Here is an 18,391-nt window from a genome sequence, read left to right as displayed (position 1 = left end):
TCAATTATCTAAATTTCTTAATGTCTCACAGTTTTGAAGTCATAAATAGTTCACTGGATTTATCTTTTCCAATTTTAACCCAATTTTTAAAATTTACTCATTACTGCTAAATTTACCTAACTGATATTCCTGAGATCATTTTGGGGGAATGACAAAGAAAGTACAACTTGATGTACCATTTTGTACAATGTGTTTTCTTTTATCCCCGTTGAAAAAGGCGTTGAAGAAAATCTGAACATTTTGTAGTATCTGATTGATTATATCAATATATTTAACTCAAACATTTTTTCTTCTTTTACGCCCAGCTCACATTTATAAAAGATAATTAGTATTCATATATTATTAAACATGTATTTTAAAATCTAACTTTCTTTCTATAATGGAATACAACCAGTATTTTCTTGTTTTGTGTTCGTGACCAGTTCGTATTTACATTCCCTGTACTCTGTAGCATTAACTTTCCTCACGTGGCAATGTAGAAATCAACTAAGGAGTATTTATTTATTAAGCACGTACTATATGTTCAACACTGCTGGTCAGTTGGTAATCACCCATGTCAGTTCCTCTGGTTGTCTTTCTAGCTGTTGTACATTTATCTGTCTTGTCTCTACCACTACAGAGCCATTAGATCTTTTCCTCTTTATTTATCTTGTTTATCCCAATGTCTCTCCTCCAGCGTGAGACCTCTCCTCTCTGAATCCTGAGGGTGGCTAGAAAGCCTATTTTGATATGTTTCCCATTTACTCTCATCCTGTAGGTTCTCAGATGCTTGCATTTCCATTTTTATTGTTTGTAAATTAAAAATATTTTGAGTGTTTGCTCCCAGTAACCACATAATAAATTATTATCTAAATTTTCTTCCAGTTCAATTTGAAGAGTAAAATTATGGAACTGCTGACCCATATCAAATTTATGAATTCTGTTGAGAGAACCTTTTATTACTTCTCAGCCACTGTGCATTTTTCTGACTTGGCTTTCCTTTTCATTCTTCCGGGGATAACCTCTTTCTCCAGAATAATTTACTCTCTAAACTTGTGAGTGGAAAACTAATAAGTAAGACTTAGCTTATTTTATTTGATCGTTATGCTTACCAAAAACTGTTCATTTTAATATTTCATTTATTACTGGTTCTTCTGTATTTTGTGAGCTATACATTAAAACATTTTCTTTTCATAGAAAATCGCTTGAATTTTTGTCAGTGAACATCTCCTAAAATTAAAAAAATAATTTCCTCTACTTCCATTTCTAAATGTAGTTTCAGTTTTATAGTAAAGTTTAGGTGCACAGGGACCAAGAGCTGGTTAGCTGAAAACTTTCAATATCCCGAACTGTTGAATGGGGAAGCTTCCCCCACGAAAGCATCCCAGTGATTCTAGCTTCCTTGATCTCTTTGCCCGTGAACTTTCACAGCTCTTGCAGCTCATATAATATAGGTTAGTCCTAATTTTATGCTGTCTTGGATCATCTCATGTGTGTTAGGTTTGCCTCCTGAAATGATAAACTTTTTTAGGAAGGAGGGTATGTCTTATATTTGTACACTCCCTATACTTCTATAATTCCAAAGGTTAAACTGTTAATAAAGGGATCGTATTTGTTAGTTACTGCACAGACTATCTCTAATTTTTAAACAAAGAATATTTATGCAAGTGATTAACTTTTAACGATGACACCTTAGAGATACAGGCATGGTATTTAAACCTTAATTTTTGTAGGTAAGGAAAATTATTCCTAGAAATGAAATGAATGTTGAAATAATATAGCAAAATAGTTCTGTTAGCCTTTTTGAAATGGTCCCTATTTTCCACAATGTTCACTTAACACATTGTCTATTAGCATCTTTACTGGTGGATATGAAGAGATAGTATTCCTTTTATATTTTAGATGAGTGACTATCTAAACATATACTTAAACATACAATTTAGGCTATCTAAAGTATGAAACATAGACAAATGACTCACTTCTCACCTAACCCCAAATGTGTTAATTAATCGCTACAGTGATGGTAATAATGTATAACTGACAGCTGAAAGCCAAATTTCATGACGTATTAAAACATAAAGTTTGTATTAAAGGTAAGATTCCTGTGTATTTTATAAATCTTTCACATCAGATAATTATATAACTAATTGCTAGTCTACCCGTGTTTCTTTTTCTGCAACTGTAAATCAGCAAACACTGAAGTTACATTCCAATGAAACATTGACACTGAAATTTAAAATATTAAAATATATTTTATGTTCTCTTTATGGAACACACACACACACACACACACACACGCACACACACACACACACGTAACTACTCCAGCATAGCATAACTAATTTAAAAGTATGACTCTAACTACAAAATTCTTTATGTAAGGTAAAAATACATTCCAGCAATTTATTTTCGTACTTTTCCTCTTAAGTAAGTGTTTATCATTTTGCTTCATTTAGAGACTACATCATAAGATGTAGTTGTAGCTGCATTATTATTTGCGCAGTTATCTAGTCTTTGAATCATAAGCCTAATATCTAATATGTGTTTCAGAATGATCTTTCCTCCTTACATTGTTTTTCCTGGCCCACAGGAGAACAGAGGCAATTTCATTACACAGGATGTTGTGCTGAATTATATAAACAGGCACATATTTTATAAGCACTTCCCTATGTATCTGTGTACAAGAGAAACAAAATGCATTTTGTTCTCTTTAATAGGCACTTAAGTCCGAAGAATCAGACTCTGCATAGGAAGAAGGCCAGAGCACCCACTGCCTGGGGTGGGTGTCCTCGGGCCTGGCGGGCTGTCCTCTGGCCCGTCCCCTTCGCAGGGAGTTCAACCGGAAGGCTTTTTAAAATTTTTTCATGTGACAAGCGTTTTAATAGAGGTATCTTTTTTTTTTTTTTTTTAACTTGGTGCGTACATAGATTTAAGTTTTCTATTACGATTGGCTTCCTAATAAAAACCGCTTTTCTATTATTCTTCCCTTTATTTTGAATTCAACATTTTTCTACCGTGTATTCATTTCACGTTCTTTGTTAGTATTTTGAAAGTAATCATAATCTTCAAAACAGTCAATAGGACCTTAGAAGTTAAATCAGAATATCAATATTAGCTAGAATGGAACTTTGGGTATAAGACAACAGTTCTCAGAATATGCTGACATTTTTCTGAGACCCTTTCAGGGAATCCAGAAGGTTAAAACATTTTTATGATAATACTAATATGTCCTTTGGTTTTTTCACTCATTCTCTCACAAGCATACAGTGGACTTTAATGCTGCAGTTACACACTAAGCAATGATCCTTTGTTCATTAACCACACACCCCTTGATGTTTGGCTCTCATTTACACAATGTCAATATGCTTCATGTAGTTCTTTTTGCTCTTCTCAAACAAACGATGACCTTTAGTTGAAAGGAGGAAATTAGTTGTGATAATTTGGCAACAGATACCTTGTGGAACTGAAATCATCAGAGCAGAGAGTGGGTAAGGGTTTGGGGCCAAGAGAGAGCAGAAGCTGGGGGGAAAAATCAACTAGGGGTACTCACAAGGAAAGTGACATGTGAAATAGATTTATAATGAACAGAGTAATCGAAAATCTAGGTAGAGGAATGGTAGATTAATAATGCCTGAATGTAGGGTTCATTGTCTTCTGTCTTGAATTTTTATTGTGGAGACCTGACAGTAAGCTGCTTGTAGGGGCTTCTTCCTTTTCTTTCTGAAATCTTGCTGTTCATGACGAATCAGTCGTCATAACAATGGTACACGTCCTCGGTTAGCACTTGCCCTCCTAAAAGCTTCAAGCATACAAAATGTCCTGATTCACTCCTTGGTTTTATTTTTCCTAAACCCTGTATACTCCCATTGCACAGCCTCTGGGCCTAACTAAGTGATTTTTAAAAGATAGGTTAGCAAAAAAGAAAAAAAAATGCCCCCATTTATTTTTCGGGCGCAAAGACTGAACGATGCCTCTGCATTGCAGAGCTGACACGGACAGTGGTAAGATAGATGAAAAGGCAATAGAATCCTTGTGTGTTTTTTGCCTCTACCTTCCTTCTTATTCTTTTAGGGACAAAAGAAGGCAGCTTTGCTTTTTCCATAATCTGCTGTCACAATACTGACTGGCCTGCCTTGGGAAATTACATCTAGAATGACACGGGGTTTGTACCAAGTTCAGGCAGATGACAAAACTGAGGAATTGAGAAATGATTTGGAGGTGCTTTTCAAAACATGAAAGGCTTTTGGGTGTTGGCCCTGACTGGTGGTGCAGAGAACACATCAAATAGATCAGGCTATTTTTCAATAATATTGACAAATGGTACGTGTGCTCTGAAGCCTTCCCCAACTTTCCCAGGGAGAATAAGTGATACAGGGTCTGCTCTTATCAAAAGAAAATTCTAGCCCAATAGCTGAAAATCCAAAGGATCGTGAAGGATTATAGTTACTAAATGTTTGAAATAAAGGCCTTCCGAAATTCTGTAATAGATGATCCTATTTATCTATTGCAACATAACAAGCCACCCCAAACTTAGAGATGTCAAATGTCAACCATTTCATTATGCTTCGATTTTCTGTGGATTGGGAATAAAAACAGCATCTCAGAAAAAGTTGTCTCTGTTCCATGTCTGGGGCTGCACCTGGGAAGACTTGGATGGTGGAGGCGCCACACTTCTGAGGCTGCAGCCATTGGGAGGTTTCTTTACCTCCAAGTCAGGTTCCTGGGCTGGGTTGACCAGAAGGCTCCACTGGAACTGTCAGCCAGGCACTTACACATGCTCGCTCCATGATGTTCAGGGTTTTCCCAGCACAGCAGCTGCTGCGAGGGCTGTGTTCTGGGTGGGGGGGAGCATCTAGAGAGCAAGCTTTCTAACAGAGACCCCGGAAGCTGTATGTCTCTTACGATCTCACCTTGAAAGTCACATAGCATCACTTCCTCTGTAATCTGTAGGTCAAGGCAGTCACAATCCTGCCCAAGTTCAAAAGGTGAGGCATGTCAAAGAACTTGGGGCCATCTTTTAAGACCAGCACATTATACCCATAGTACTTTCTTTGTACTTTTTGCAAAGCCTCACTGCAACTCTGGTCCAATTTATTTGTTCTCTTTCCCCCAAATGGCTATGAGTTCATGCAGTGCAAACGTTATTTTTCATCTTAAAAATTTTTTTTACATTCGACAAAATATCAACTGAAACTAAACTTATTAAAAATATTGAATGAAACAAGACTGATGTTTACAAACTCAGAGAAAATTAAAGAGCTAGTAGTTGGAGATGACCAAAAGTACATGGTTTATCTCTTATTTAAATGTGGCCATTTGTATTTGAATAACTTGATAGGCATGAGTCTGGTAAAATTTTCGCCTTTGTTCAGATTAATTACACAGTCTGTATTTTTTTCATGTATTGCATTGTTTCAGAGTTTTCTTGAGATGGGCATTTGAGAAGGAGACAGTCCTATAGGTTTCTAGGAAAGGTCTGTCAAATAAATGCCAGGTAGACAGCAACAAAAAGGCTGTGAAAAGAATGTATGTCACCTTGCTTTCCCGGTGCAGGTTGAAAAGTGAATTTAACATCAAGAAAGTAGATCATGAGAAAAATGAGACTGTGACTCTGGAACTTTACCATTTCTTTTCTTTCTTTCTTTCAATAACTTTATTTTATTGATTTATTTTTGGCTGTGTTGGGTCTTCATTGCTGCACGGGCTTTCTCTAGTTCCGGCGAGCGGGGGCTACTCTTCGTTGCTGTGCGTGGGCTTCTCATTGCAGTAGCTTCTCTTATTGTGGAGCACGGGCTCTAGGCGCATGGGCTTCAGTAGTTGTGGCAAGCGGGCTCAGTAGTTGTGGCTCGTGGGCTCTAGAGTGTAGGCTCGGTCGTTGGGGCGCACGGGCTTAGTTGCTCCGTGGTACGTGGGATCTTCCCGGACCAGGGCTCAAACCCGTGTCCCCTGCATTGGCAGGCGGATTCTTAACCACTGTGCCACCAGGGAGGCCCAACTTTACCATTTATATTCAGAGTTTTCCTGGTCTTCTTGCTTTTCCTCTAACGGGACGACAACACATGCTCTCTGCCGGGCCCTTGTACTTGCCTGGATGCTATTCCATAGTCTAAGCGGGCCTCCCTCTGTCACTTCTTTACAAATTCTACTTAATTTATCTACTCATTACCTTTCCTAACGACACTTAAGGCAGTCCCCGGTCCTATTAGCTACACTCTATATTTTTGCCATAACATTTACCTATAATAAAACTATTCATTTTTGTCTGTCTTTCTCACTAGAATGTAGATTCCATGAGAATAGATTTGTTTTCTACTACAGTTCCAGTTCTTAGAACAGTACCTTACTCATAGTAAGCAATTACTATACACATTTGTTATATAAAATAATGAATGCAAAGAACATAAAGGCAACCTTCATTGTGCAAGAGCTTGGAAGATAATTAAGTCTTGATACCTTTAAGTGTTTTACACTGTACAACTTTAAAAATCACATCTAAGGGCCTTGATCAATGATTCTTTTTTTACTTTAGCCGGAGCACCAAAACAGAAATAAAGTAGAAGCCAGGTGGTCCCATATTCTGAGAGGCTGTTTTAGGCCATCTATGAATTACAAAGGAGGTGGCCAAAAACTCTTTCTGCACCATTAGACCATCATACACCTCCAGGTATATAAGAGAAGCCTAGGAATTCATTACAGGATGTTTTTAAATGGGAATTTCCTTGGACAAAAATTTTAGGGAGGTGAGGTACATTTTCTTTTTAAACCAGGTTAGGAGAGCTTTTGGAAAAGAACTTAGGGATCTTGACCTGTATGGACTGTGCTGTAGACACAGGGATTGGTACCTGACACAGGTGTGAGAAAAAGTCTAAAAGCTTTATAATTGCTGGCAGAGTAGGAAGAAAGATGGAGTGGGAGACTGGTGCACACCCACTGATGTTGGGGTAAAGATACACGTTTCCACGGATGGACCTGGAGGCTATTATGCTTAGTGAAAGTCAGACAGAAAAAGTCAAAAACTGTATGATTTCACTTATATGTGGAGTCTCAAAAACAAAGTGAACACAAATAAAACAAAACAAACAGATTCATAGATACAGAGAACAAATTAGTGGTTACCACAGGGGAGAAGGGTAGGGGTGAAATAGGTGAAGGGGGTTAAGAGGTACAAACTAGCAGTTATAAGATAAAATATATGCCACAGGGATGTAATGTGCAGCACAGGGAAGATAGTCAATATTTTGTAAAATAAGTTTGAATGGTGTATAGTCTACAAAAATATTGAACCACCATGTTATATACCTGAAGATAATATAATATTGTAAGTCAACTATAGTTCAATTTAAAAAATGCATGTTTCCAGGGGGCCAGACACAGAGCACTCAGAAAGAAGCTGGACTTGAGGGACTTAATGATTTCAAAATGAACCCCATCAAAAAGGCCCACCTGGAAGTGGTCCTAACAGACGAGTGAATAGTGGGGCTAAGCAGCAGTGTGTTAATTCTGGGGAGAAAGTGTTGTGTCTCCGACCAGGTTGACAGGGAGGAAACGCCAGTTATGGAAGACCACCAGGGAATCCACGAGAGAGAAAATAATGATTTATTTGTCTGTTACTGATTGTCTGAGATTAGGGAAGAGAGAATGAGGAAAGTGAATTGGATGAGAGAGTCATGCTTAGATATAAGGCTGGAAAGGACTTTTTATACCCCCCAAAATGGGAGTTCTTGTTAATACCTAAGAGTGATCAGAGAAAAGAGGCAGACCTGCCTATTATTTCATCCAGGAATGAATAAGAACAATTCAAAATTGGAAAGAATGGTAGCGAAAAATAAATGTAGTTATTTTCTGTTTTTAACCTGCCAACCCTGGTTCAGTCAATTTCAATGCTATATAAGATTTAGAAAATACTATTAATAAGTAAAACATTTATGGTATAGTTTTGAGTAAAAAAACAACAACAGTATTTTGCACTTTATGAACAATTTAAGCTCAAATTTACTTTATATATGTATATATACACATATACATATTTTATATATGTATTTATACACATATACACACATATATGTACCCATATACACACATACATAGTGTATAAAAACACATACATATAGGTATGCATACAAAAAATTGGATATTAATACATCTATCTAAATGTTAACACAGACATTTTCCTTAGGATTGATTTAAATTTTCTTATTTCCTACTGGTCAGGAGAATGTCTATACTTTACTCATTCTTATGTGAGTCCCTCTGAGTCCTTTGAAAGCCTCTGTTGGAAAACTTGACTACATTTCCCACGAAGTAGGTGATGTTTTCTCCCCTAGCCCCTCGGAATTGGGTGGTCCAGCCCCCTGTTGTGATTACTTGGTCCTTTGGAAGGACTTAACATTCTTTTGGCAAATGTTATTTCCATGTAGCCCACATTGGCTTTCTGAGAAACACTCCCATGCTCTTCTTGCCCCAGCTGATATAGGGGGGTCATAGCTGGTCTCCTGCACTGCTTACGCCCTGTACAGCATTCTCTGTCCGTTTCCAAATCCTCCCATCTTTACATCACAGACCTTTGTCAGACTTCAGTTAATTGTTGTTCTAAAAAATCCAGGGCTCCTTGAAGCTCTTCTCTAGGCTTGAAATACTCCCAACTTCTTCCCAGTGGGGAAAGTGACACTTAGAGTGGATTGATGGCCTCTGACAAATCATCTCCTTGATTACCAACCTTGTTCAGCTTCTCTACCTCTTTTATGATGGAGGTGGAGGTTGACCGAAGGGTCATATGCATGCAAGTGCTGCTTGGGAGGGGTCTAGAGTTCTGTGGATTATGGGAGTGGTTAATACTGATTTTCCTAGAATTTCAGCCATAGGTAGGGAAATAATCCCATCTGAGTATACCATTTTACTAGCTTACTAAATTCAAAAATATAATTAGAAGTACTTTTTGATTAAATAAGGTTTATAATAAGAACAGAAGGATAGTTTCACTTTGTAAAATTTGCCAGTGTAATTCAGCTCTTTAATAGGCTGAGAAAAATCACATAAATATGTCAATAGATGCTAAACAAGAATTCGGTGAAGTTCATTATCTATGTTAAATATTGAAGCAAACAATATAAATACTGAAACAGTTTAGAAAGTTGTATTTCTATTTAAAATATATACTTTAAACTGCTCAGAAAAGTTTACAAACTCTCTTAATGTGTTAAAAGCCTATACCATAATTATATCAAATGTCATATCTAAAGATTAATTTTAGACACATTATCTTTGGGAGCAAAACAAAGGTGTCCTATTTTCATTATTAAAGTTCAATAAGTCACTGGAGATCAGGAATAATTCTTTAAAATCCAGTAAAATAAATGTGAATTTTGAGAACATTTGAGAAAAAGAACAAATGAGTAAACTCTAGCATTTCAGAGATATGATAGCCATAGAAATCCTAGCAGAATTAACAAATTATAAATTAATAGGAAAAATGAGTAATTTTGATGAATATGAGGTCAACTTATTTATTTCTTCAGCATTCATCTAAATCAGTAATGACTGCTTTAAAAAATGTAATATGAAACAACAACAACAAAAATTAAGTGTGTCGAAATTAACCTGGGAAACAATACACAAAACCCTTGTAATAGAAATTTTAAAATTGTAGTAAAGGAAATAAAAGGAGATCTGAATAAATGTGGAGACATAATGTCTTTAACAATATAGTTTTTATATTGCTTTATAAGTTCAATGTGATTCGAATAAAAAATCATTTAGAAGAATTGAACATATGTACATAAATATCCATGAAAAGCTCAATTGACAAAAAAAGAAGATATCTCCTAAGAGATATATAGATGCACCACAAAGCCTAAATAATAAACACAATTATTACTATTGTAGGAAATAACAAAAAGATTAATGTAACAAAATAGAGTTCAAAAACAGACCCCTTGATCTGGGAACTAGGTAATAATGGAAGTGGTTCCATATCCAGTGCTGAAAGGCTGAACAGCTCATAAATTGTTTTGGGAAAGCAGACTTCCACAATAAAGTAATAAAGTTGTCTCCCTGTGTCCTACCCCATGCAATGGTGAACTACAGGTTGATTAATGATATAAATGTAAATAGCAAAAGTATAAAAAGTTTGGGGATGGGAAGAAAGTTCTTTTCAGAACCCTAAAAACACATTGCACATGTTTTCACGCAATGGATTTATCTACATAAAAATTCAGGAATTTTGTTCAGTGGAGACTATTACAGAAAGTATTCACAGATGGATGACAGATTGGGAGAAGATGTTTGCAAAGGACTAAATATTGAAACGGTACAAAGAATGTCTTCTAAGCAAACAGAAAAGGTGGAGAAATGAGTAAGAAAATTGGCAAAGCATATAAATAGGCACAAAATGACTTAATTACATGTAAAGATGTGAAACCTCTTTAATAATCAGATAAACACAAAATAAAACAAAAACAAAATACCAATTCACACCCATTGGATTCACAAAATGGGAAAGATACCAGAATATAGAGGAATGATATTTGTCATCTATAGCTTGTAGGATCATAGTCTGGTGCAGCCTTTTTGGAGGGAAATACATAGTAGTGAATTTACAAATGCTTGTATCTTATTCAACAATCCGATGTTTGTTATTATACTTCTGAAAATCTAGTCCTCAGTTCCAAGCAGGGTCATGACTGACTATGTTTGTGGAAGTAGAAAATTGGAGGCAACTTAAGTATTTATTATTAGGGGAGTGAAGAAAGCAAAATGTGTTGGTCCTTTACTATGGAACACTTAACTGACATGGCTGGTCCTCAGAATTTAATGTCGACTGAAAAAAGTGAAAACATGACCTGTGGAAGTGTTTCATTCAGTTATGTGAACCTGTGGTGAAAGTCAAATATCATGTTAAATTATACTTTAAAACATAAAGACAACTGATCACACAGGCATAGTCTATTCTAAATCTTTTGAAATCCCTTTACAAAACTGAGAAGAACGTTCAGTGTTATCCTTTAAATTTTCCTGAGTATTAGGTTTTTAACTGTTACACACTTTTGAATGTGGTGTGGATCATTTCTGGTTAAGGCGATTTTCTTGTATGTTCTCATGATGCCATAAACACACGGCAGATATGGAAAACATTTGTATCATCTTAAACCGGAAAACTGACACGTCTGCCATTCTGCTCTTCTAATACTAGCCAATATCTTCACTCTGGGAAGCTACAATATACCACGTCTTAGGTCTAGCTTGTGCAGAATTACACTTTATTTTATTATTGTTATTTTTGTTTCTGAGGGCTTGGTCACTAGTTATCCCTTCTGCAACACATTTTATGCACAACCCCAAATAATGCATTAAGCACTTTCTCCTTTCTCCGTTTCACTGTTAAAATCTAAATCCAATGCTCTTACAAAATTAAAAAATATTTTGCCAATCTGATGTGCCAGGTGTATCACATACTATGATACTTATTTTCTTTAAAGTCACAGTGAATTTTGGCCCATACCTGATTTGAACTTCTCTCTTTGCATCATTCACTGTATAGGAGAAATATGGATTGGAAAAACAGTGTAGAATAAAGAAGACTAGAAAATGCATCCCTGAATAATTGAAAGTGAGCTATAAAAAGTGATAATCATAGTTCTTAAGTAAAATCCAAATACGACTGCTAACTGTATTCATTTGCCAAGCATTAAAATCTCATTAGGTAATACTGGAATATAATCTACAGGATAAAGTCTCCATGAAAGTAGCTAATAGTTTTCTCAGAATATAACGTTGAAAAGCGAGCAATTAATAATATGAGGTGGCCAGTGGCAAAGAGTATTTGCGTTTCATAAAATCTGCACAAATTCATATTCTTCCACTTCACAGAAACAGAAAAGCCTGTTATTTTTAATATTCAGTCTTTTCTTTGGGGGAATGTGTTTAGGAGTAACAGATTTCATCTTGAGCTGTCTGCTGCTGTTCTATGGCATGTATCCAAGATAAGTTTTATATTTAGATTTATTTACTGCTCTGTCACTCTTGAATTTTCAGAGATTTTCCGTATAAGATATGTTTATTTTGCACCCAACCTTCCAGCATCTTGCATGATATTTAATATTCATATGTGTCTCCCTTTTTGTTATCCCGGAATTTTGAAATGCCAGTTTGTGGTATGATCTTTGCACAGTATAAGTTAAACTATTTGCCATCTTTTAAAATAACCACGTTTTCCATGATTCATCTTTTATTAAAATTAAACCCACAGGCTACCATAAGCATTGTCTTATCACATCTTATTCTCACATAAGTATTTAACAGTATAAATCAATGTGCTATGTGTTTTTTTTATGTGTTACTAGGGAAGAATAACTGCCTTTTAAATTATTTTTAGTTGTAATTATAACAATAGCTATACTTCTTCTCCTGATGGCTTTTTTCGTTTTCCTAGGTGGTCTATTTTTATCCTGACATTTTTGTCCATCCTATGAATTTCATCATAGGGAAGAAACAGCAGTTTGTCTTAGAACAGCTCAATTTTGATCTCCAGGTGACAAGCTGATATTTCTTTTCTTTGAAGAAGCTTTTAATATGATGGGTTAAATGTCAAGGAAAAAACTCTCATCATATATTGAACCTTGCTAAGCTCATTTTTCTTAATATTAATGACATATTGACATTTGATTTTTTTTTAAATGCTCTTCCTTTTTTAACAGATGTAAAGACTTTTTAAAAAGCATGCATTTATTTAGGTAGTTTGTACCTTGGTATGAATCATGTAGTGTAATGCCAGCATATTTGTAAATATGAAAGAGATCATCAAAAGTTACTCACTCATCTTTATTCATCCCCCTGAGGTCCTAGCTGTACCACTAGTTTAAAGAATAAAACTTGGAATCTCTAGATTGAAAATTCTACGATAGACTTTTATTCATTTTAACTGTAAATATTGTCTGTTATGAAAACCATGAAGGAGAGAAAAAACTAATAGAGCTGGCAGAAGAAATATCTTCTACTTTTTACATTATAGGGAAGTAAATTATGAAAAGGAGAGTTTAGGGCTTCCCTGTTGGCGCAGTGGTTGGGAGTCCGCCTGCCGATGCAGGGGACGCGGGTTCGTGCCCCGGTCCGGGAGGATCCCACGTGCCGCGGAGCAGCTAGGCCCGTGAGCCGTGGCCGCTGGGCCTGCACGTCCGGAGCCTGTGCTCCGCAGCGGGAGAGGCCACAGCGGTGAGAGGCCCGCGTACCGCAAAAAAAAGAAAAAAAAAAGAAGAGTCTAAAAATGATTTTTAAATGTTACTGGTTCCTTCAATAGACCGCACACAATAATGCTTTGGAAACACAAATATTCTTTAATATTTGTTGAGAAAATACATTATATTATTTGTTTACTGTTTACCTAAGATCAGTCATTATACAGCAAAAATTAAACTTATGAAGCCACTTACTAGGCCTGAAAGTGCATTTCTTTTCATAGCTTTACAGCAGACAGGACGTGAAATAAGGCACTTTAGGAGCTGTGACTCGTGAGTCCCACATGGCTTTCAAATGAGGAAGAAACATGAGGTTTGTAGCCTGTTATATAAATGCTACAATTACAGCTTACACTATTCGATCCTTACGACCATCTGGACACACACACACACACACACAAGCATGAACACATTTAAAAAAATGTGTTCTGCACTTTTGTCACCAATAGCCACTAGACACATAAAGATATTTAGGCTTTAATTTGATTTAATTTTAATAAAATAAAAATTTCCCTCCCTCATTTGCACTGTTCTCATTTGCAAGTGCTCCAAAGCTGTTTGTGGCTGTTGACTGACACGTGGAACAGCGGAGGTCAGAAACCTTCTCATCGTTGCAGAAAGTTCTCCTGGGAACCTCTGCTAACCGATTTCCCGGTGCGGAAGGAGGTGTCTTGCACACCTGTGATTCTTTCATGATGTGTTGCATTGTGCGTTCAGTACTCTAGTATCTAGTCATACATCTCTGTCCACTAGCATCGAGCTGTGGTGTGCATATCCCTTCACACACTTCAAATTTAAAAACATCCTCAGCACTGCTTGCTCTCGAGTTTTAAGTTCGTAACAACGTACCCATGAAATAACTGGGCAGCTTGCTTACCAGCTCCACTATAGAGCAAAGGAGATACATTTTCTTAGGGGAAATGAACAGTAAGCATTCATGTTTGGTTACTAACTTTTGTAATTAAAATTTTTTAAAATCATTTACTTCGATGTGTTTAAAGGCAAATTTTAGGAAAGAAATGTGTTGCCTCTACTGCAACTTTTCTCTGAGTAATTTTTCTTCAGAAAGCCTTGCTTTGTAATTTCATCAGATGTCTGACATTCTGAACAACACTTTGAAAAAATTCTCTTTTTCAAATCTGAAAAATGATCGGTGAGAAAGGCCATGGAAATTTTAAACAGTAGGCTTTTCATTATATTAAAACACAAGGGGCAAAATTTACAAGGCCAGCAAGGCGTACTAGGTGTCATCTAAAAATGATTAAACCCTCTAACCAAAAGTTATTTTATATAAAGTTAATTCTCTATCAAAATAAGTAACTTTATCCCTTTCAGGGAGAAGTTAAACCGAAGTTCAAAGAGGTCACCTAAATTCACAAAGGGAGTGATCGCAGAGTCAAGATGTAAGCATACATTCACCAAACCTGCAAGTCTCGTGCTGTCAAGTACCCAGCGCTGATGTCCTCGTACTTTATGTGAAGTCTGTGATCACAGTCGCCAGATCACGAGTATAGACGATAACGCTACGGGTGATTGAGGGTTGATCCCCTAGGGTCCAGATGGGAGGGAGGACACGGAACCTTCCCCACTCTGACGGTTCTCTCTTCAGAAGGAGATCTGGGGGCATCTTTTGTGAATTCAGTTATTTCTAGGCTGCGATGCAGAGTTACTAAAAATGAAAGTTCAATTAACAGCTACAAATTCAAGTAAGTGTAAATCACATTACTGCCAATTACGTGGCAAAGGGGAAGCGGAAAGGAATACAGTTTAAAGGCTGACCTTTTGGATTTCCTCTTTTATTTCTTGAACAATGTTGTTAATTTCCTTTGAAGGAAATATTGTCTGCTGTGCAAAACCGTCTTTGTACCGCGGGAAGCGGCAGGGATAGTAGGACGAAGAGCAGGGCCACAGAGCCAAGTGTCCTGGGTTCAGAATCTCAGCTTGGCTACTCACTATTTTTTTTAAGCATGTCTGCTTGCTGTGTTTCTGGTTCTGTAAAATGGAGCCATAGTGGGACCTACCTCACACACACTTCATAGGGTAATTACAAGGATTAAAGGAGTTAATGTATAAAGCATTTAAAACTGTAATAGGCACCTGGTGGGTACTAAGAGTATTAACCCTCGTTTATATATGTAATGTTTATATGCATATCTATCTGTCACATACATCATTATATTTTCTACATACATGCATGTATACATGCAAACATGGCATGTTATTTTCCTTGTATGTTGCTGCTTATTCTACGCACACACACACACACACACAGGACATCAGGACATCATTTGTTTATTGATCTACACATATATGTAAATATATGTATAAATATACTATACACGTATGTGTAAATACATGTATAACTATACTATACAGTGGATATCTAGCGAATATCACTGTTATTTATGATTTTAATTCCCTTGCATTTTGCTATTTATTGCATACATTATTCCATAATATTTGGTCTCTGGGTGCTTATAAACCTTATTTCTACCTTGTCCTCACTTCCATTTTGTAAAGAAAAATGTTTGAGTTTTAGGTCTTAGAGAACCTATGCTTTTGTGACGTTGATTTCCGGCAGTGAATGTATTTCATTCATTGTCATGTTCTGTTTAATCTCTTACTAATACTTCTATCTACAAAATTACATTTCTTCTACATTTTTTCTCTCTAATCCATGAGATCTTTTGTTTTGCTTGTCTGTGCTAACATTTGCATTTTTGAAAGACATTTGCTTTTTCTACAATTTTTGCTCCATTTCATGTATAAATTCCTAGCTGCTACTCCCCTATTCTTAGGATATATTAAAATAGTAAATGTCTTCTTGTTGTTGTTTTTGTTTTTTGTACAGTGTACACCCTACAAATTTGTTAAACCCCTTCTTCACAAATCCAATGGCCACTTGCATTTAGCTGTAGAATTTTCTGTCTCTACCCACTGTCTTCTTGAACTTCTATGCAAAATCTTTATCACTAACACAGACGACAGTGTCTCTTTTGCGTCTTACTCTCCCTTTCTAGTGATATTTTTTATTTTATTTTTTCCGGTACGCGGGCCTCTCACTAACGTGGCCTCTCCTGTTGCGGAGCACAGGCTCCGGACGCGCAGGCCCAGCGGCCACGGCTCACGGGCCCAGCCGCTCCGCTGCACGTGGGATCTTCCCGGACCGGGGCCCGAACCCGCGTCCCCCGCATCGGCAGGCGGACTCTCAACCACCGCGCCCCCAGGGAAGCCCCTCTAGTGATATTTGAAAGATATCTCACCACGAGTTTTATTGCTCATTCATTATGCATTCCTCTAATTCTTTTGCGAATGTGATTAAGTGTCTTCTTTTCTCATTATTGTTCCTGGTACGGTGTCTAAAATCTGCATCAGCTGATCGCTTTCTTCATCATTACAGTTTAAAATCACCTCTTGACTACATTCATCCGTCACTGAAATTAGTTCAGAGTCCCGTCCTTGGATTAATGGCTCCTCCTCGCACTGTGCTGTGCTCTCCTTTCCTTGAGAGATAAGCGGACAAGTAGCCCAGTCCATAATCGCCAGATCACGAGTATAGACGATAACGCTAAGGGTGACTGAGAGTTGATCCCCTAGGGTCCAGATGGGAGGGAGGACACGGAACCTTTCCCACTCTGACGGTTCTTTCTTCAGAAGGAGATCTGGGGGCATCTTTTGTGAATTCAGTTATTTCTAGGCTGCGATGCAGAGTTACTAAAAATGAAAGTTCAATTAACAGCTGCAAATTCAAGTAAGTTTAAATCACATTACTGCCAATTATCTTTTGCCAGTACGTGGCAAAGGGGAATATTAACCAGTAAATTAACAGCTTGGGTGTTTCATCCACATACAAATCGAATTCAAGCAAGATGTCCCTTACAAGGTGAAAGGAACAAAGTATGTATTGTCAACTCACTTGTAGGACAAGAGATTCAGTGAGGTCCCAGTTTTTAGACAAAACGTAATTCACCTTTCAAATAATGTTTTTTGTTGTTTACTGGTAGAATTGAATTGTGTGCTAAGTGGAGAATGTTTCCAGAGTTAACACATAATGTTTTATAAGTTTTCTACCAACTTGCATATCTGTCGTGTAACCAGTAATAACTTCATTGACTTACTCTGTCAGCAGGACAGCCCTTATGGCGTAACCTTTTCCTTTCTGGGGGAGCGCATCTCATACTGAAATTGAATGGTAGACAAAACCAATTCAGAGAGGAGCATAAAATTTTTGCAGTGTGTTAATCAATGATATACAAAACATTCTCAGAGCTGCTTGTTACCACTAAACTTTTATTTACACTTCCCTCTCTTCGTATTTCTCGAAGAGAAATAACAGCCCCTATTTACCTATCACTGTTTTAGGCTCAACTGAGCTGTCACCTTCTCCAGGAAACTTTCTGTGACTCTCTCAGTCTGGTGTGTCTAACCCCTCTTCACCATCACCTGCCCATGCTGGGTTTATCATTGCTCCGTGTACCTCGGACGGCTCGTCTCTGGATTGGCCAGCTGCGCTGGGTTGTGCAGTCCTTTGCTGGCGGGATGCTTCTTACTTACCCCTGCATCCTTGATGACTGACGCTGCATCTGGCATCCCTTATTATTATTCTGCTCAAAAGAACATCCACAAAACCTCCAGCAAAGACAGTATTGAGTATGCCATGAAGAGGCGTAATGAACTCAAGGGCATATGCAACACAAAAACCAAAACAGCACAATAAAAGAAACAACAAAAATACAAAATGAAAACAAAGGAGAGACAGGCAAGAATAATTAAAGTAAATGAATTTGCTAAATCCTATGTGAACTGTTACAAATTTGATAGGTACTTGTTGCTAGAGGAGTTTAGAGACATGATATGTTATCTTTGTTTTTTTAAAAAAAATTTTATTGGAGTGTAGTTGATTTACAAAGTTGTGTTAGGGGCTTCCCTGGTGGCGCAGTGGTTGGGAGTCCACCTGCCGATGCGGGGGACGCGGGTTCGTGCCCCGGTCCGGGAAGATCCCACGTGCCGCAGAGCGGCTGGGCCCGTGAGCCGTGGCCGCTGAGCCTGCGCGTCCGGAGCCTGCGCTCCGCAACGGGAGAGGCCACAGCAGTGAGAGGCCCGCGTACCGCAAAAAAAAAAAAAAAAAAAAAAAAAGTTGTGTTAGTTTCTGCTGTATAGCAAAGTGAATCAGTTATATGTAT

General features: G+C 37.3%; 1 long non-coding RNA gene across 1 annotated transcript in view; it reads left to right on the top strand.

Annotated features, from left to right (window-relative positions):
* LOC136793309 (uncharacterized) overlaps positions 1-18,391 on the top strand; it is a 211,661-nt gene that overhangs the window by 115,616 nt on the left and 77,654 nt on the right. The window lies entirely within an intron of this gene.

Source organism: Kogia breviceps, chromosome 20, assembly GCF_026419965.1.
Source record: "Kogia breviceps isolate mKogBre1 chromosome 20, mKogBre1 haplotype 1, whole genome shotgun sequence".
Taxonomy (NCBI): domain Eukaryota; kingdom Metazoa; phylum Chordata; class Mammalia; order Artiodactyla; family Physeteridae; genus Kogia; species Kogia breviceps.
This window is presented reverse-complemented; position numbering and strand designations above follow the sequence as displayed.